Source organism: Parasteatoda tepidariorum, chromosome 6, assembly GCF_982258835.1.
Source record: "Parasteatoda tepidariorum strain Cologne lab strain chromosome 6, Ptep-v5.0, whole genome shotgun sequence".
In the NCBI taxonomy this organism is placed as follows: Eukaryota; Metazoa; Arthropoda; class Arachnida; order Araneae; family Theridiidae; genus Parasteatoda; species Parasteatoda tepidariorum.
In genome coordinates, this window is record NC_141760.1 from 4,280,535 (window position 1) to 4,302,456 (window position 21,922).

The window sequence follows — 21,922 nt, forward strand, 5'->3', positions numbered from 1 at the left end:
AGTTCCATATAGTTTCGTGACTAATGGCATGGTGATGTTACAGGTACTGTGTTGAGCGTCAATAAATAAACGGACAATTCTGTACCGACACTTACGACTTTCTCCAACAGGAATGAAAAGGATCGATTTCTACAAATACTAAATTACATAGGCACAAGTTTAAAAAAAGACTGTGTCTGGCATTAATAAATGCAAGGACCGATCTGTACAGATACTAAGGACTTGGACACAAGTTTCAAAACGATCTAATAAGGGTGCCTAGCTCAAATAAAATTGGAATCGATCTGTACAGATACTAAGGACTTGGACACAAGTTTTAAAAAGACTGTGTCCAGCATTGATAAACGTAGAGACCGATCTCAACAGATACTAAGGACGGGGGACGGGTTAAAAAAGAAACTTTATGCATGTGTAAAAGTAAAGAAGGCAATAAAGCTCCACTCTCTTTGATGGAAAATACATCTTAAAGGAACAGCTTTTTGAAAATTAGTTAATGTTCATAGTAGCTAAACTTTTACTTAGTTTCAAAAAGGTGGAAAACACTTTTAAAGTATATAATGTATTATGCTCAATGATCATATAAAATATTTAAATGTGTACAAGGTTTACAACATGAAGTGTTTATGTAAAGTTTCTTAGCTTGTAGTGTTCATGTAAAATTTCGTAGAATAACTAAACCATAAAATGTCTAAGGGAGAGATCATTTCATAAATATGCCGTATAAAACTGTCTGAAAGCATCGTTTTATTTTTGCTTTCGTAAATGAATGCGTAAATTTTAAGTGAATAGTTTGAGCACAGATTTCTTTTTATTATTATTTATACTTTTATTATTATTTATACTTTTATTATTATTTATACTTTTATTATTACTGTCATTTTTTGAAATTCCTTGAAAGGCAAATATAATAAATAGAAATTGGCTTGGGGAAAACAATAAAAATTCAAATTGGCCAGAATTGTGCATTCTGTATTTTATATTTTTATTACTTATTCATTTATTTTTTTTTTGTGGAAAATATAACAAGGTATCAAACAAGATATAAAACTGAATGCAACGTATCATTGAATGTGTGTGTACAATACGTCATTAAAATGTTGATGACTGGCGGTTACAGTGATAACAGACTCTAATATATAATATTACAAAACGTGTTGAGGAGAGTCTACTTGAAGCGTGTTGTGCCAGCTAATAGAGAATTAATGATGAGTCAGTCTTGAAAAGAAATGAGGTAAAATAAGATTGGCTTGAACAATGAAGCTTGAAAGCAATATTCAAATGATTGGGCAGACCAAACAGAACACAAACCATTTCATTGCATAGTTAAATGTAATCAACCCTGTAACTAATTTTTTCTTCCAAGTTTTTTGTGGTGAGGCTAAAAATTCCTTCTACATAACTATTTATCATAGTTCTTAACTTTGTTTTGGATTTTTTTTTCTACAATCAAAAAAGTTGCAAGTCATAGTCTTTAGACTATGTCAAATACTTGTAAAATGAGCATACCTCATCATTTTATGTATCATTCCATAGACATTGGGTCATTGCCATTGAAATAATTATCTTTTATCTCCCTTTCCACCTTAAAAAAAAAAAAAAATCTAAGATCTTACAATATTTTCTTCAAACATTTTTTATAAACAGAATTTTTGTCTGTTAAATACGTCTTTCACAGTTTTGACAGCTGATGACATAATCATCAACCAGAACAATCATTATTTTTGTAAACACTACTCTTCTTTGAACAATACCTCGATTTAATGAATTTTTCCGCTTGTCGATATAATGAGCTCTACAACACGTACACAGAATTTTTTTAGTAAAGAGTTTTGGCTGAGGCCGTTTATAATTATTTTTTTTTGGCATTAACTAGCCTTGAAAATGCATCGGGGTGGGCCTACTGCTGCTGAATGTCCGACAGAAATCAGCCGCTTGAAAATTACCGTCAACCGCCTCTATTGATAGATGACGGCTAATTAAATATCCTTCGAACATCAGCAGGTAATTTTGTTTTTATCTTTTTAACCCTTGCAGGAATTTTTCGAAGCAATTTTTGGCGTGGGTTTCAGTTTGATGTTAATAACAGCAGCGTTATCGCGTGATTGTTTTATTTGATACATCTATAGAGGGAGAATATAGCGTAGACGTTTAAAGAGATGCGTCTTGGAATTCAGGTCGAATTTCTTATCTTTATTTACTTTTTTTCACATTTCATTTTCTTTTTTACTAGAATTTATTATAAATAGGGCAAATATATTTTTTTGCGTTCTAAAAATAAACCTTTTTATTTTTTTTTGAAATGAAAAAAGAACGCGGGCGTTCATAAACTTTTATGCTAAAAGCAGAATGCATCCGTCTTTGATTGTGCAAATAGGTAAAAGCACCGATATCAATGATATTTTGATCCGAGTATATGTAGAACAGGACGAATTGAAATGTATAATATAGAGTGAATTACCGATTAACTGCGGGATTGGGTGGTGCCATAAGAATGTATTTCCTTACGTCGCGATTATTCCACAAAAAGATTCAATTATATGTGTACTATGTATCATTTTAAAACATCGTTTCGTTGATTTACTTTTTAAGTAAGATTAAAAAAAATATTATCAAAAAGTACATAAGAAAAAGAATAGAGGATCTGACAGAAATATCGTGTTACAAATCATGATGCAAAAATTTTAACATGGCGGCTTGGGCAAGATATTTTAAGATAAAAACTTTATTTACGCAAAATATCGTGAAAGAAGATCTTATGCTTATAAATTATCGTGAGACAGAATCTTAAAAGGACAAAATATCACGAGGCAGAATCTTTACTTTGACAAAATACCGTGTGACAGACTCTCGCTTCGAAAAAATATTGGGAGACAAAATATCACTGTTGTAAAATAAGATGTTTTTCTGGACTTGAAAAATAAAAACATTTGCACTTAAAGTACTATTTACTAATTTTAATAGTCATTATCGCTTCAACAAATAGCATGATTTCTGAGCGAAATAATGATACAATTTAAACAGGATCGGTCACATTTTAGTAATTCAGTTATTTCATTGGTAGCATTTCCCGTGGATAAACAAGAAGCTTATTTATTTATTGTTACACACATATGCAGGCTCATAACAAAGCATCGCTTAAATGCCATTGTATAAGTTAAAAACCCCAAAAATGCATTTACACCTTAATTATAAGCACTGAAATGACTTTGCCAAGTGATAAGGAAATAGTAGTAAAATCTCAATTGCAAGCAAAAGTTATGTTACAATCCAGCCTTGCGGTGATGTTTTAATTCGCTGTCTCCACGCGACAAAGTTTTCATTCGTTTAATTAAGTAACAAATGTGGTACCAATTAAGGTGTTTCTCACATTATTACAAAATTTAGCTTTTGTATTCAAAAAGGTTAATACATTATGACTGTATTTAAAAAGGTTATACATTAGATTCTTAACTCGTATTTGAGCAATAGAAGAAATAATAAAATAGTCAAATGACAAACTAGTCAGCCAATCAAGAAGACGAAAGTTATGAGGAATACAAAAAGTATGTACAACCTAAGTCAAACAACCGATTTGGAAAAGAAAAATTTGATTAATAATTTAAATATTTCTTATAAAAATTAAAATATAAAACTATTTTGTTTTATTCTAAAACCGATATCAGTCTCTACAAATAGTTAATTCGAATGAAAAACTTGATATAAAACTGTCAACAAATCTTTATTTAATGCTTACTTTGAGAGATTATCTAATACAATCTGTGCGCCAGAAGAGATAGCACTTTTTTTAAATCATTATGAATCTTTAAAAAAAAAAATTATTCTTAGTACGTAACTATCTGTTCATGACATCGTAGTTTCTTCGTTGCACAAATTTCCCCCAAGATATCCTTAGTTTGTCGTTACTTCATCTTGTCGCAGATTAACAAACGATAAACGTGAAAAATTTGTTCCACAGAAGCAAGAACATTCCATCGTTTCCAACATTTTTTTTCTTCTTCCTACTCTCAATTTTCTACGTAATTCCAAAAGGAGGGTGAAGAAACTTTTAAGAATATTAGAAAACTCATGGAACTAATCTGTACACCTAAAATTATAAAGAGTGTCATTAATATTCGCATTGTAATTTGCAAGAGAACATCTACCCCAATTGCAAGTTAAACTCAAAGAACGCCGCTGTGATTGTAGCCTAGCCTGAGGCAAGGCCTAAAGATTGAAATGTATTATGACTTTTTTTTGTAGTAAGAGAAAGTGATCCTAATTCACTTTTTCTTTCATTTAAAGTTGTTCTTTTTTCTTTCTTTCTTTGCATTGTGGAACAAAAGTCTGCCCCTTGATTAAAACACTAACACTTTTGACAGGCGATTTTAATCGCCGAACACAAATGGCGAACAAAAGGAGTCATTAAGGAGTTGTTACTAGAGCCATTTAGAAAGCAAATCGAAGGTTAAAAAAATCGCCAAAATGACTAAAGGATGAAAAACAACAATGTAATTGGGTTTTCTTTTCAATGTTGTTACTTAATGGTAAAAAGTAGATACCTTCTTAAAAATGAAGTAGTTTTGCGAACTGAGAGGTTAATGGAAACTGTCTGTGCTTTTTTTAAATTGGAGAGAAGGATTTTTGAAATATATTAGGAAGAAACTCGGTTATCCGAATATCTCTTATCCGGAATTAGGCAAATATGTTATTATAACAATAAGTATTTTAATATTATAAATTTTATTATTATATTAATAATATTGTATTAACTATAATATCGTGTCATTAATATTAACTAAATGTATTTACATTAAAATATGAAAATTGCTTAATATTTGAAAGGGGAGGATTTGTTTCGAGTGTGAATTATGAAAACTTAAAAATAATGTTAAAAAGCAAAATAATTCTTTGTTTTAAAGAAAGTTGCCATCGTTCATGTGTTTTTGTTGTGATGAGGATCATCTTGTTTTGGGTGCTCTTCCACTTCAACTGTGAAGCAGCAAAAGCTCTTATCTATTTTCAAATATGCTTTTTGCGTCAGTTGTTTTTGGGATTATCTGATAAGATTTACCTGATATATAATACAACAAATGAGAAAATAATTACTCAGTTTTTTTTTTAATGTTAAAATATGAGAACAACATATTCTTAGAAGAATACTGCAGTTGGGATTGCAGTCATAATTTTTGTGTACTTTAGAGTTATATCAGGTTTGAATGAATCGAAATGTTGTTTTTTTTTGTGAAAAGTATAAGAATCATAAAAAGATGCTAAGTACGAATAATATTTTTTTTTCTAATTTTCTTTAGCAAACAATAAGCATGAAACTTTTGAGAATATAATATGGCAGATTTAATTACCAGATTTTAACTTCAGAAATTGCGTTTTCACAGAAAATAAATAAAATCTTTGTAGAATTCTGCATTCTGTACCAATGATGATACTTGAGTCATGGTGGCTCAGGGGGTAGAGTTCTCGCATCCCTGTGAGATTAACTTGGTGCGAATCCCAGCAATGGCTGGTCGTTACGAATTCAGCACCCGGCTCGCATCGACCACCCGTCAAGTTAACAGAGGGAGGTTTTCTTTCATGTAACGCAAGTGCGGATTATTTCCATCAAGTACTCCTCGAAAACAAATTTCTCCCAATACTTGATCCAGGAGTTCCCTCGTCTTTTAAATTAGGTTAAAAATTACAAGGCTTCGGAGTTGAATCGTGGTAGTCGTAAACTCAAAACGGCTGTTCAACGGCTGTTATAAAAATCGAATGATGATGCTGGTTTATCGTATTGCCTTTATTTTTAACCTTTTTATTTATGATTCATATGTTATTTTTTTATGCCCTTTAAACGACATTTCTTTTGAAAACTATTGATTGAAATAGCATATGCAACTCGAAAGCTGTATTTGTTACAAAACATTGACTAATTTCAAATACAAATTTTATCGTTAATTTACAATGCTTTATAATTTTTTTCGGTATATTACTCATGTATCTTAAGTATGTATTATTTTTATATTTTAGATTTATCATTTGAATGCACATGGATATCTTTTGACTTAACTTTCGAATAGTGAAGTAAGTTCAATTTTGTGATCAATAAAATTATAACCTCTTAATGAACCTTGTCTCTTAAACCTCTGAAGGCTTTAAACGTTATGGATACGTATGAGTATTGATGTGTTGATATCGACATTAGAGAAGAGTTTGGACTCACTTTTGATGTCTGAGCCCAATCGAAGAGTCGAAACCCGATTTACAATACTTAGAGTCCGAGTTCGAGAGATATACGTCGGATGAAAGTCAAATTTCGCTGCTCAGTTTTTGATGTCCAAACTAAAAAAAATTGAGTCGTTGAAACGTTTATCACTAACCTGTGAAACAGAGGCGAAGAGAAAAATCTAGAATTGATTCAAAAAGAAATTCCAAATATTAAGCTAGATAACAGTCATTTGACAAATAGCTTTAACCTAACAAAGCAATAACATCGGACGGAAAGTAACAAATCGCTGTAATTATTCATACCTTATAAATTTTAAATTTTTTCATAATTAGTAACAATGTCTCGCTAACATCTATAATAATATGCTTACAATGAAAAATGAAAAGAAAAGCACAAAATTCTAGTAGGAAATCATTTGAATGTGAATGAATTGACTGCTAAGAATCTATATCACGGTCGGAACTTTTTTCATCATGGCGAATTCAGTTTCACCTCTATTGGTATATTAAAGTTAAGTAAAAGGGAGTTCAGGTAATCTTGGAGTTAAGAGTATTGGTGACTCAAGGAATAGAGTGCTCGCCTACCAATGAGGTAAACCGGGTTCGAATCCCAGTGATGGCTGGTAGATAAAAAGTCCGCACTCGGCTCGCACTGACCACACTGAAGTAAAATATTCTCAGTGGTTGACGGATCATGGGTTAGATTCCCATAACCGTCAGCCTAACCGTGGGAGGTTTTTGTGGTTTTCCTCTCCATGTAACGTAAATACGGGTTTGTCCCATCAAAAAATCCTCCACGAAGGCAAATTTCTAATAATACTTGACCCGGGTCTGAATTCCCTTGTCTTCAGGATTGGGTTCAAAATGCTACGGAATTGAGCATGAGTGGGCTGTCCAACGAAGGTTATAAAATTCTTAAAGTTAACCATGAAGCTTTAAAAAAATGTGTACGAAATACCAATATGCAAATAAATGATGGCAGGATTACTTCTCCACAGCGTAATTCTGCTATCATTTGTTTGTATTTTGATATTTTAAAAACGTTTTTCCAGTATTTGAAACTACGTGGTTTACTCTGAGTTTTATCTGAATTCCCTTTTCTCTTAACTTTAAATTACTTATTTAGATGAAAGCGAATTGGCCATGAAAGGTCTATCCCGCAATATAGCGACCTCTTAAGAGGGTGATTTTCAAACTTCATGAAGTATCCTAAACATTCTACAGGGAGCATCTGCTGCCAATAAGCTACAGCATAGCATATTTGTCCAACTTTGCCATATACAAGCACACAAAAATAAATTTTATGACAGTTGTGCATGATACTTTTAGTAACAAAAAATATACTAGTAACTGGTTTTATTGAAAAATTTGTCTTAAATTAAATTTCATTTTTAAAACTTCAAGACCGAATTCGTTTTTAAGCTCTAGTTTAAAATTTCTAATTTTGAATTTCCAATTTAATATTTTGATTAGACTTGAATGGAATTTCTCATTTTAATTCGGATCCTTTTGATTGTTTGTTTTGTTTTGCTCATTTACGTCGCGCCAGAGCTGCGCAATGGGCTATTGGCGACGGTCTTGGAAACATCCCTGAGGATGATCCGAAGACATGCCATCACAATTTTGATCCTCCGCAGAAGGGACGGACCCTTTTAAACCTATAATAATAGAACGAAAGAGTTCGTGTGTTTTTCGTTCTAATAACACCAGAACCATTTGTGTTAGCATTTTGAAATTTGAAAAGTGGATGAAAAGGGCAATTTTGGCCCCTTTCATCTACTGTCCAAATAATAATGAGGCCTCCCTGGCCAAGCGGTATCACCCGCCAAACGCCGTTCAAAGCGTGGAGTTAGCGGGTTCGAATCCCGCCATAACCCTGGGTGTATTCTTAGTGATATGCTTCTTTGAATTTTTCTATCTGCCTTTCTACTTGACAAAGGTTTATAAGCCTTATAATTGAGCACACAAGCCTGCAAATGTAATTTCAATAAAGTAATAAACCAAATAATAATAATAATAAAGGAATGAAACAGACGACTATAAATGTAAAAAGTGGTAGAAACATAATTTATTTTTGATTATTTATTATCTCTTTAATTATTCAATTGTACCTGCCATTATAATTTACATTTCAAATTACTCATATTTTAAAAAAAAGAAAAGAAAAGGATTCTTCGCATTCACTTTCAGTAATCGACTAAAAAAATTATGCTAGAAAAGGTTGCTAATGTTAATATCTTTTAATAAAATATTTTCCACTACTTTTTGCATTGTTAGTCGCCTGTGGAAAGCCTGTACATGCGCTACTGTCTCAAAACTCGTGCATGTCCGTGCACGCACCGGGATTGCTTTGAAAGTTAGAGATATAGCACTGGCATTTTTATTTTGCAGGATATATATTTTTTTATGAAAAATATTTTTCTGATTTGAAACCAAAAGTTGTTTTTTTTTTTGTTGAAACTTAAGGTGGTAGCAAATAATAGAAAATATTCACTTTTAAGCACCAATGCCCTACCTATTCCTTCAGTTTTTACACTGTCATGATCTGCTGGGAAAGTATTAAGTTAAATCCGTAAAAGGGCTGAAAAACTTAGACAACTAATTCACAAAAATCTTACCCTATATTTTCACTTGAGCTATTTCTTAGAACTGAAATGAACAGAAGCGCTTATAGACATTAAAAATATAAATAAAAAAAAAATGAGACTTTAGTAGTGGCATCAATCTCAATTTCTAAGCACAATTCCATTTATCATTATAGGCTGTCCAGCATGAAGAAAATAAATGATAGATGGACACACAACATCCCAACATTTTATTTCATGCAGACGGATGTGTAATTTTAACGTAACTTTTTTAGATTTCTTAAAAGTTAATTAGAAGTCCCTTTCAGAATAATTTCTTTCCCAAGAGTTTAAATTACACAGCGCCATTTTGCCCGTCAGCGAAGAAAATTATTTTTCACGTGAACCGATTTCTTTTATATGCTCTGAGAATCATCCGAATAACTTCTAAGTTATTATAGAATATTTGCCATTTACTAATGTCGTCTTTTTTTTTTACCTCATGATGTTTATTTTTTGAAATGCTGCAGTGTTTGAAAGCCGAATAGAATTTAAAAGCATGCTTGATTCATCTAAAATTCGTTTTACTTGAGCCCTATAAATTCGGAAACTCGATTCGTAAGGAAGTCATTACCCTGAACGCTTTGAAGATAAGTTGAAAATTTTCTGAAAATAATCATTAAATGTAAATAAAAGGTTAACGTTATAAAGATAATTATGATAATATCACAGTTTTTTTTTTGTGTTTTAACAATTTGATTTTAATTTGTTTTCAAAAAATATTTCTTTTTGTCTTAATTGTTTTGGAATCTATGACGTCAGAACCAGTGTTTTGACCACACGCAACACTTTGTCCAGAAGTAGTAAAGTGTTCCAGCAATACCCCATTTTATTTTATAACTGTCGTAGAACAGCCGACCCAATTTCGGGTCTACAACCACTAATGTTCAACTCCGTAGCTTTGTAATTTTGAACCCAATCCGTAGGACTAGGAAACTCCTGGATCAAGCAATGGGAGAAATCTGCTTTCGTGGAGGGGTTAACCTCCCACGGTTAGCCTGATGTCAAGAGGACTCAAACCCATGATCCGTCTACCACTGAGGATATTTTTACGCCAGCACTGAGGTCAGTTCGAGCCGCTTGCGGAATTCGTGTCGACCAGTCATCGCTGGGATTCGAACCCAGAAAAATCGGAGCCCAATTCGCCTCATTGAAAGATGAACGCCCTATCTCCTTAGCCACCACGATCTCGCAATATCCCATTTTATTTTATGACCGCCGTTGAACAGCCGATCCAATTTCATGGGTTTACGACTACTAACGTTCAACGCCATAGCCTTGTAATTTTGAACCAATCCAGAAGACAAGGAAACTCCTGGATCAGTACCCCCAAAGGTATTGATTTGTTATCGGAACATGGAGGACTTTGAGACTCGACAGATTTAAAGTGCATCAGTCAACATTTACTACACGGGGAGTCTTTGACCGGCGGGGACCGAACCCACGAACTCTTGGACTTGGGCTTGGCACCCCACCGACCAGGCTATCCCGGCCTAGTAGCGACGATTTATCAGAATTCTTTGTGCACCGCACCTGTGGACCTGCTACAAGGGAAGTATTAGTTGGTTATGGCAGTGAATGGAAATCATTTGTCATGATTGGATGTTAATCTGTCAAACCATCGTTACTTTGGTTAGATGATGGGTTTGGTGTTTAATAAGATCTTTTAGTGGTTCCATCATGGTGTTGTTCATCGCCTGTGAACTATTGAATTTGAAAAATTAGTATCATGAGAAACAAACTTATCTAATTTGGCTTACTGTCTTAGAACAAGATTAGATTCTTATGTTAGCACTAATTGATTGCGTACCCTACGTTGGTGTTTTAGTTATTTAACCTAATTAGGTTCATATTGTTTAGTTTCGCAATATCCCATTTTATTTTATTTTATAACCGTCGTTGAACAGCCGACCCAATTTCATGGGTTTACGACTACTTACGTTCAACTCCGTAGCCTTGAAATTTTGAACCAATCCAGAAGACAAGGAAACTCCTGGATCAGTACCCCCAGAGGTATTGATTTGTTGTGGGAACATGGAGGACTTTGAGACTCGACAGATTTAACGTGCATCAGTCACCATTTACTTCACGGAGAGTCTTCGGCTGGCGAGGATCGAACCCACGACCTCTTGGATATGGGCCCAGCGCCCTACCGACCAGGCTGCCAGGAGGTCATGGAGGATAAGTATTTACTATTTCGCGACCAACGGCTTGATGGTAACAACGTGGTCAACATTGCGCATCGCCCACCTTTACTTCTCAGACAAACTGGTACCCATCGAATAGAAGTTGGGTATGCTACAAGCCACTATCAGAGATCGAACCTCATTTTATCGCAATAAAAGTCTAGTGATTTAACCACTAAACGATTGCCGCTCCTTATGAAGAACACAGGCTGCTAATATGATGAAAGAAAAAGTACTGAGAACATTTCCTTTATCATAAGAAATTAAACTGTTTCACTATTTAAACACAAATATTCTTACGATATGTTTACAGTCTCCGTATAATGTTTAATAGCAACCACAGTGACTGCTAACTTAAATGGATGGATTCATGGTGGATGGGATAGGGACCGTCTGTTTCGCAGTCAAGACGCTTAGCTTGATCGACACGATTAATGTTTTTTTACGCTAATTAGTTATAATTAATGATAGTAACAGATTTTTCTTTATTGAAAGGAAGAAATACGATTCTTTTACTATTACTACTTTATATTTTCCGAAAATGATAACCTGCTAGGATATTTTGATGAGTTGTAGTAGCCCTGGAATTTTGTTTCATTCATATGAATGAAGGCCCCTCTGGGACTTCTTGCTCAGTTTTTCATTTTTGTTTTTACATTTTTCGTTGGCAACTTTATCTTTTTTTTAATTTCAAATCACTTTTGTTTCTTCAGATTCACGTTTGGAAAGTCTTGAAAATGGGAGCTTATTTTTGAAGCGCTTCAAACAAGTCGGCTGTTATCTCCTATTTATATATTTTTGAAGCGAATGAGGTAAAATGTGTATTATTATTGCACTAGGTAAGAAGAACCGCGATGATTCAGTGGATCACCGACCACAGTGCTGAAGTGAAATATCTACAGTGGTAGACGGATCATGGGTTAGAGTCCCCTTGCCATCAGGCTAACCGTGGGAGGTTCTCGTGGACTTCCTCTCCATGTAACTCAAATGAGGATCAGTTCCATCAAAAAGTACTCAACAAATGCAAATTCATCCCAATACTCGATCCAGGAGTTCCCTTGTCTTCTGGATTGGGTTCAAAACGACAAGGCTACGGAGATGAACATAAATAGTCGTAAACCGAAAATTGAGTTTACTGTTCAACGACGGATATAAAATAAAAAAAATGTCACTAGGTGAACTAGTAGTTACTCTGTAGTGATGGTCTCAAAAAGTTCACTTCAGCCGAAATATAGGAAAAATTTGAAATGTTCCTTTTACTGGTTTTTAATCTTTTCCGGATTACTAACTAACCTTCGTAATACTAACCATTGCCAGTTTCTCAGTTTTCTTACTATATTATTATTCAGTATGTCTCAATTCTTTCTGAAGCCGTAATAATTTACTGTTATTCCCTATTTCATCATATCAGTGTGTTTTTTTTAAATCTAAAAAAAAAAGAAAGAAATTTTTAATTCACGAAATGGCTAACTTTTCCTCGTATGAAACTCTTCATATATAAATAATACGTTTCATAATTGCATATCTTTGAAAGATAAGATGCGTGAATCTGAACGACATTAAGAGGGGCGTCTGAGAAGCATCGGGTTCAGCCCCAGTAGGTAATTTATAGACCCATTATTGCTTTTTTTTAATAGCATCCATTCTTAAATAGGGTGTTTAATGTCAGAATAAGACATATATAAAAGGAACAGACAGTTTTGAGGTTTGTAGACTAAGAGAATTATAGTTTTAAGAGGATCTCTTTTATTGCATTTTTGGGGAAATATATTTTTCTTTAAAATATTAGCATAAACATTATTATTTTTATTCGAGTTTGAATTATTGCTAATCATCATTTTGAAGTGACTGACAACAGGAACTCCCTGTTGAATGTTTGATACACTTCGTGAAGTTTGAAAATCGTCTTCTTGACCGTGAGTTCAAACGATTTTACAAGATGAAAACGATTTTACACTTTCAAACGATTTTACAAGATGAAAGAATTTTGTGCTTTTCGTTTAATTTTTCAATGCAAAGAAATGAGGGATATCAGTGAGACGTTGCACAAAAAACAACGAAATTTGTGCTTTTTTTTATTTTTCCAATGCAAGCAAATTATTGAAATCAATGAGACGTTTATAGTGTTTTAAATGTAGAAAAAAGAACGAATTCTATGCTTTCCTTTTAATGGCGACGAAAAAGTTTCTTCCGTCCACTTTCGAGTATTTTGTGTTCATAAAATGAAAATAAGGTTCAAATGAAAATATATCAAATTTCATTTTAAAGTATGAAATATTATTTTTTCCGTCGCTCTTTTATGTTAATATTTTATGACTATCGTAAATCTGTAAAGTTTTTGTGCTGAAAACTTTAATTTTATTTCATACAAAAAAAGATTGGGATTGCTCAAAAATACATTAAAACATACAGTTAAAGTTTAAAAATTAAGTATGAAATATGATTCTTAAAGTACTTCTTTTTATTAAATTGATGGCATATAATGTTTAAAACGTGATATAAGATAGGGAGATCGCAATAAGGTGTAACAGTTTGGGGAAAGGGGGCGGGAGAAGTATCAAAAATTAAAAATGAGTCATGGTGGCTCAGGATAGTGCTCTCGCCTCCCCCATTGAGGTCATCCAGGTTCGAATCCCAGCAATGGCGGGTCGATTTGAATTCCGTTCACAGTGTTGACGAAAAATATCCTCAGTGGTAAACGGGTCATGGGCTAGTGTTTCCTTACCGTCAGTCTTTCAGCGGTTTTCTTCTCTATGTAACGCAAATACGGGATAGTTCCATCAAAACGTCCTCCACTAAGAGGCAAATTTTTCCCAATGCTTGAACCAGGAGTTCCCTTATCTTCTGGATTGGGTTCAAAATTACAAGGCTGCGGAGTTGAACATCACGCTTGCATGAGAGTTGGTAGTCGTAAACTCGAAATTAGGTCAGCTGTTGAGTGACGGTTACAAAATAAAACATAAAAATTGAAGAAGAAAAAAGTGTGACATCATTCAAGAGCAGCTCTTTGGTTACTGTTAGTGATTTCTTCCAATGCAAACATATTTCTTGCGGTTAATTGAACAATCCTTTCCAGTTATTTTAAAATAGTCACGGTCCCGCAGTGGACTGATCGTTAAGACACGGTTCCCAGTAGATCACCGAAGTCAAGCATCACTGCGGTCAGTGTGCGGGTGGGTGACCACTTGGATCAGTCTGCGTAGGGACCGAGGGTGTGCGGTATTGGTCCTCGTTAAACTGTGCTACCGTAAAGTGCTCGACTTCGCGCGCAGGTCGTCGGGCTACCGAAGCGGGGGTGCCATCCCCTCCGCAGAGGATCAAAATTGTGATGGTATGTCTTCGGATCATCCTCCGGGAGGTTTCCCAGACCGTCGCCAATAGCCCATTGTGCAGCTCTAGTGCGACGTAAATTAACAACAACGTAAAATAGTCACGTGATCCATTTGCAATATCCGCACCTGCTGGTTCTGTTTGAGTACAAGTTCTCCTAAATGGTTTTTTAATCTTAGTAATTATTTCTCCGCAATAAAAAAAATATGGCATGTATTGTTATAAAAAATTTTTATTTAGAAAAGTAGCAAAAACATCTTATAAATCTGGCAAGAGGCTACATATTGGGAACTTCTTGTTTCCCTATTGTTGGGTGCTCTTTTTTCCAATTTTTGAAACGTTTCGTTTTCTGATTCTTGAAAGTTCTGTGTCCTGATCATTAAACGCTTTGTTTCCTATCTTTGCCTTTTGGAACCCGAGAACTTCCGATCCAAGCAAAACGTAAAATTAAGTAAGTGGTTCTTTGAGCCTAAACCCGAATACTACATATGTTAGATAAAAACCAAACACTGCTTAAATTAAAAAAAAAGAAAAAAAAAGAGCTATTTTATTATACCTTATTTTTTATCCCAAGACTTTTATTAATAGAACATGATATTAGAGATTTATCAAGATATTACTCATTTTTCATCTCCTGAGATTTAATATTTCTACATTTTATACAATAACTGAATCAAATGAATTTCTGTTGGTTTGCTCAGTTTAATAAGTTAAGAAGCGGCAACTCAAGAGCAACTCCCGCGCGAAAACAATTGAATTGCCATGATGACACTTTCTCGTTCTTCTAAGTGATTTCTCAAAACTGAACGATTCTTCCTTGTTGTTCCTCCAAAGTCACGTGATCTATCAGTATTATGCACCAATTCCCAAAGATCCGAAAGCTTCGGCACACGTTCGCCTTCAACAATATTTCAACATCTCCATTCAAGCGATATAACGTTTTCATCTGCATACATCAATAAAAGAAGTATTAAAACAAAAAGCAGGAAAAAAATAAGCAGTCGTTCTTCGGTTGATCAGTAACCGAACATCCTTTAAATCTTTTCTCCACATTCGGTAGAGTTGAGTTGAATGGAGTTGGAAAGAAAGTCTTTTTGGGAAGATGCTACTTTGTCACGGATGGCAACTTCAAAAGAAGTTGTTATTTTTTAGAATTCCATTGACCTTTTCTTCGGATGTTCCCAACTCACGCATTTGAGAAATAATTTGATGCCTCGGAGGCTTAAAGAGTTTATTCCACCACCTTTTAAAAAATTCACGATTTTTATCTTAAGAACCATCAACTAGCATAAAATGCCTATGTAAGTTGCGAAAGTTAGGGTATTCAGTGTAGCCTCTGTAGTGTGAAATAAAAATGCAGCAAGCATGCGCGAAAGTATCTTAGCAATGCGGGAACGATATTGTGAAAAATTCGAAAACATGAATAGTACAAAAGTTTTTTTTTAAATTTCCTTTACTTTTTAATATAGTTGTAACATATAACGATAAAAAAATAAATTGCTAAAGCATATGCCGAATAAATAACTGAAAATGATAATTTCAGTTTCGTTTCGTTGATATGTGTCATCTCTTATTTCGTTACAATATGACAGATTTCATACCATTAGAGAATAATTTCGCTCTTTTACCGTGTACGCTCTTCCGTTTTATTACGTGACGAACACGTGGCACATTCCTAAAAACTTTTACATTGCCCAAAGATGATTTTTTCTAAGAAGCAGTGAGGTAATTACAATTGGATTACAATTTTTAGATCGAAATCATTTTTTATTATTTTTGATTGAATTAAAATACATCATCAACAGGACTAAGGGGGGCTGTCAGAAATATTCAAGGGGTAGCAAACTACACATCAAAACAATTCAAAAATTCCCTATATCGCCATCCGTTAAGCATATCCAGAATGTATCAAACATCTGCATATGACAAAAGCTTACAAATATTTGTGACTGCTTAACAAAATAAATTTTTAAAAGCGAGAAACATATTTTAATGTTTAAACTATGCTAACACTTTAAAAATTTAGAAGGCTTTAGGAAGAAGCCCTGTTAAAAATATAGAGAAAACATGGAAAATAATGTAATAATAATGATTAATGAGAAGACTTAATTTTTATTATTTTCCATGTTTTCTACGTATTTTTAACTTTTTTTTATGAGTTCCATATACTTGCAACTTATACGCAGTAAATAAAACTTATTATTTTTCTTAATGTTCCTCGTTTTTCTAAACTTTCTGCACTATATATACACACAATTAAATTTGTAAGTTTGAAATTTGAAAAGCATAAATTTTGCTACTACTGTAAAAATAAAATCTAAGGAGTGATTCGTAAACACCTCTTCTTCTTCTTTAATTTACTGAGCTGGGCATCTGGGCCATCCATCATGATTATTTAAGTAGTTGTAGTGGAACTTTATGTGGTCAGCAGACTGCGTGGTGGCTGTTATTAGAATTCAAGCACCTTGCTTGAGTAAATAAAACTAATGAAAATTATAAGGAGCAGCTTTGCTCTAAACTTTGCGTGGTTGAATTTTGTTTGATGGTCAACGCGAGGAAATGCTTGATCAAGTTTTCAGTATTTCTATTGAATTTGATGCTTTGAATGGATCTGTAAATAATTATTTATGTTGATAGTTGTGATATGAGGCGTCGGATGTGAAGTGAGCAGCTATTGGTCTCAATTTTACTTCTTTTTTTATAGTTTTCACAGTTGAATATCTGATTAAAGTTAACTGCGTTGCATTTTGTGGCCTTTGTCATGGAAATCTGCATTTCATTTGTATATATATTCTGATAAGGTAGGAATCTTGAGATCTTTATGGATTTCTGATGAACCATCTGGCATGGATGATTTTTCTGAGCATTTTGTTCTGACATGGGTTGAGTTTTTTCATGAGATGTTCCTGTATGTTTCGATAAAACCTACTATGGCCGATTTCGTGTGAACAGTTTTCTACAATAATTAAAGTGGTAGTGAAGATGAGAGTAAAAATTTCAATTTAACTAACGCTTAACACACTATAATATGACTATTTAATTCCGTTACAGGGCCGACCGGCCTATGTAGGGGGCAGGGAACTGTCCTTGCATCAGAAAGGTTTTGGGTTCGAATTCCGGGCAAGGCATGGATGTTTCTTTCTCTCTATCTCTGTTCTATGTCCTTTCTCCTTTGTGTGTGAATGTGACCCGCCCTATAAACGGGTTGTGGTAGTGCGACGTGGGCGACGCAGCTCCCCCGCCGTGGCTTCACCACAGGTGCCCACTGGGTAACGAAAAGAGAGTTAGCAGTTCTGGCACTTTCTGTGGCCAATGGACAATAGTTCCAAGTGCCCGCCATTAAAAAAAAAATTCCATTACAGATGTTGATCAAAGTAATGACAACACCTCTATACTAACTCAAAAAAATAAAAAAACAATTTTTCTTTTCGCGGCAAATGTTTAGGAAGATTTTCTGTGGCAAAATTATTGGCATAATTTGAAAGATCCCGACTGAAGCTTTAAGTAATAGTCTCCTTTTTACCCATGCAAAATTCGCATCGATCAAAATGAGCTCAAGCATGGTTCCCATGGACTGGAAATTTTTTTAAAGTGATAGCGAAAGTGATGTATACATCTTGATATTTTAAGTTATCCATAAATATCTAACTTAAGAGAAATATATCTGGGTGAAGAAAATAACTTGTGAATAATTTCGTCATTCACAAATGAAATATAAATTTCAACATTTTTCAACAGTCTTGAAAAATCTTAGCTACCACTTATTTATTTTTTTCCACGTCGTGGGAACTCTGGTTAAAAGCTGATTTTCTTTTTCGCTACCTCTATAATTAAAAAAAGCATTGTTTAATAAATAAAGTAATCCTACTGAACTATTTTAAAATTGCTGGTATGATGCTAAGGAAAAAAGTAATGAATCGATCTGAAATTTGCATGGGCAAAGTATGACATAATTTCTAAGGGCTTCCAGCTTGATCTTTCAAATTGTGCCAATAGTTTTACCATGTAAAATCGTCCAAAACATTTGTTGATAAAAGAAAAGTTGTTTACATTGAGTCAGTATAAAAGGGGTCCCATTATCTTGATCAATCCCTGTACAAAATTGTGATAAAACAATAATTAAAGTAATCAGAATTTTCAAATAAAATTGGGGGGGAAATTTATGTTGCATGAGATTTTTTAATGGATTTTGGATATTTTCACATCGCAGATTTTAAATCTAAGGTTAGTTTCTCTCTCTAAGTTACAGCTTTCTTTAAATGACATTTTTAGTCTATTTTTTGTCGAAATGTTCAAATTTAAAAACGGGAGGTAGCATCAATGTTGCGATAAACTTCTAGGAAAGTGAAGGCACATCATTAGGATTTAAATCGCACATGAACCCATGACCGAAAATGTAGTCATACGTTGATGTGAGCGCTTCTTTATTATCAACTTTTTCTTTATAGCAACTAAAATTGTTAACTCCAACAAATAATAGACTAAAAATGCATTTTTTTAAAAAAAAAAATCTGCATCTTTAGGGACAAAACTAATTTCCGATTTTAAATCCCCCCGTCCGAATCAGATAAGATCAAGTACTTATACAAATGAAGCAAAACCTTATTGTTCTCCAGAAATATCAACATTCATGCATTGAAACATAAATATTGCTACCACTCAGAAAAGTTTTCCTCAGCGCCGTGGAAGCTGTAATGTAAGAATGCGCCATTAATATCTTAATCAGGTGGTATAATTTGCAGGAAAAAGTAACTGTAATGAACCAAAGTGAAGAAGAGTTCACTATACTTTTTATTTTATAAGCGTCGTTGAACAGCCGACCCAATTCTGGGTTTACGGCTACTAATGTTCAACTCTGTAGCCTTGTAATTTTGAACCCAATCCAAAAGACAAGGGAACGCTTGGATCAAGTATTGGGAGAAAATTGCTTTTGTGGAGGACTTTTTGAAGGAACTAACCCGCATTTGCGTTACTTGGAGTGGAAAACTGCGAAAACCTCACATGGTTAGCCTGACAGCAAAGGGACTCTAACCATGATTCGTCTACCACTGCTCAAAAATACGAACATTCATGCATTAAAACATAAATATTGCTACCACTCAGAAAAATATTCCTAGGCAGCCGTAGAAGTTGTAGTTAATGTAAGAATACGCCATTAATATTTTAATCAGGTGGCATAATTTGTAGAAAAATAACTGTGATGAAACAAAGTGAAGAAGAGTTACTAAGCTTTGTACTGCATGAAGATGCTTCATAATACTATCGAAACAATCGTATCTCATGTGACATTATTAATGCTTTTTCATATTTATTTCGCCAAGAAAACTTGAATAAATTTTAAAATACTGAAATATATTCAATTATATTCAGATTTCTAACTGGATCGGTAAAGCCAAATATGCCTATTCGTCGTTTTTTTCTTTAAACAAATCAATTGTAACAAAGTCAAGTGTAACGGATTGTAATTTACTCTGGTAATTAATCTCATTTTAACGCTAAATATAATTATAAAGTCATGCTTAAAAAATTAATTACACTTATCCACATTTTAATGGGTGATAGGGGTTGAACGAAAATATGAAACACCTATATACTCACTCTATACAAACAATTTTTCTTTTAACAGCAAATGTTTTCTTAAGTTTTTACATGGCAAAATTATGGGTACAATTTGAATAAAACATGTTTGAAGCTTTTAGAAATGGTGTTATATTTACCCATACAGAATTTGCACTGACCAAAATCAGGAGATGAAGTTAATATATTTTTAGTTTTAATACCACTCATTTTGAAATCATTCTGAAGGATTGCAAAATGTAAAAATTATTTTTTAATGATCGTGGTATTAAAGCAGGAAGGAAGCTTTTAACATCTGACACTTCATTTGACTGACGCAAATTTTGCACTAGTCAAAATAACCTTATTTCTAAAATGCTTTTTGTCCAACCCCGGTATAAAAAATTATTTTAAAAAATGGCTCAATCCTCTTTTGACGTTGACCACGAAAGCAAAGCACCGCAAACGGACGACTAATACAGATTTCACGGTTATGTTCAATTCTAATGATTAGGGAGAACCACCTAAGATAGGCTATATAAACACAAAATCTGCAATCATTTGCCAAATAGTCCCCCCCCTCCCCAAAAAAAAGTAGCTAATGGATAAAAACGTAAAATTACATTTTCGTTCCCTCAGGGTTATGGTAACCGATGCTCTAATGTACAGTCAGAGCTGCGTGATTTCCAACTTTTTCAAAATAGAAGAACTTGTTGACCTCTTTTCTTACCTTTCTCAAGGTCGTTTCGGAGAGTGTTTTTTTTTTAAACTTTTTTTTCCGAACAGACGTGTCTGTATAGTTTTTCAATTATTTTACCTGTCATTCCTGTCAGTCCAAACTACTCTGTTTAAATTGAAAATATATATCATACTAAATGTGGATGAAAACAACTCATTTCAGATTCCAGTCCGAAACTTTAAGACACTGAAATTGTGTTACATTCAGTGCAGTCGTAAATTAGACATACTTTGTTTTCGTTGCTTCATACTACATATCATTTGTGATGCTTAACATTCACTTTGTTTTGTGAATTCCACAGCAACAATTTTACCTTGGCCCCAGTTGGGCTCAAAATTAGATCAATTTGTATCTGATATGAACATGCACCGATTGGGATGTCTAGACTTTTTAATATGGGTCCTATATGGGGCCAATATCGGATGAATAATATAGATAAGATTTCGGGTGAATCGGACACTTCTATATGAGGACAATATCGATAAATATCGGCCCCATAAACCCTTATGGAACCAAGATTCGTGAATATTAGTCCGATGAGGGACCAAGTTATTTTGCTGTTAGGGTTCATTCATTTTATGTCATACTTTGCGTGCATCTACTTAATGAATAATGATACATATTTAACAGTTGATTCATTTAAATTATTGTGAAATAATGTTCAATACATTTAGAAAAAGCTGCAGCAGTGTTTTCTGTAAAGAAAATTTTCCCTAATATTTAAGGTCAGAGATGGACTCCGTATAAATTTGTAGAATCAAACTTTAAATGATATTTCTTGGGTAACGTAAGAGGATATTCCAATTTTAAAATTCACGAATTAAGATTATACGCATTTTTATAGTGTGTTTTGTAAATAAAATAACTTAAAGGGAAATTTTTAAAACAAAAAGTAAATATTTTGGAAGCATTAATTTATATACAAATAAAAATGATTTGCTGTAATTATTTGCCACTATTTCAGTATCAAAAATATCACTTTGTTTCTGAAGCCCATTTTAACCTCTTCGAGATGGACGAGTCGTATAGAACATTCTCAAGGTGTCGATAATCAGGGTAAAAAAGTGGGTAGCTAAATTATTTTTATAGCAGTTTATTTGTGAGCGGGGTAATAATAGTTTGCTTTATTTAATTCACCACTATTTAGTTCGAATTAAAAATTGTATAGTTACAATTTTAACACAAAAGGATTGGATGTGTTAGATTTAAAGTGAAAGCAAAAATAAGTCTGTCAAATTACCTATGCCAAAACTTAAGCTACCACTTTTTATTTTTTACTATCCTAA

The 21,922-nt window shown here is 33.5% G+C and overlaps 1 protein-coding gene across 5 annotated transcripts in view; it reads left to right on the plus strand.

The window, feature by feature from the left end:
- Positions 1-21,922, plus strand: part of dgo (ankyrin repeat domain containing protein 6 diego) — a 129,168-nt gene that overhangs the window by 63,028 nt on the left and 44,218 nt on the right. For 4 of the 5 annotated variants that reach the window (XM_043040551.3, XM_043040552.3, XM_043040554.3 and 1 more), the window contains one exon: positions 6,004-6,057. The exons of the other annotated variant lie outside the window; for it this stretch is intronic. The gene's annotated coding sequence lies outside the window, so the exon portion shown is untranslated. The remainder of the gene's footprint in view (positions 1-6,003; positions 6,058-21,922) is intronic. 5 annotated transcript variants of the gene reach the window in all.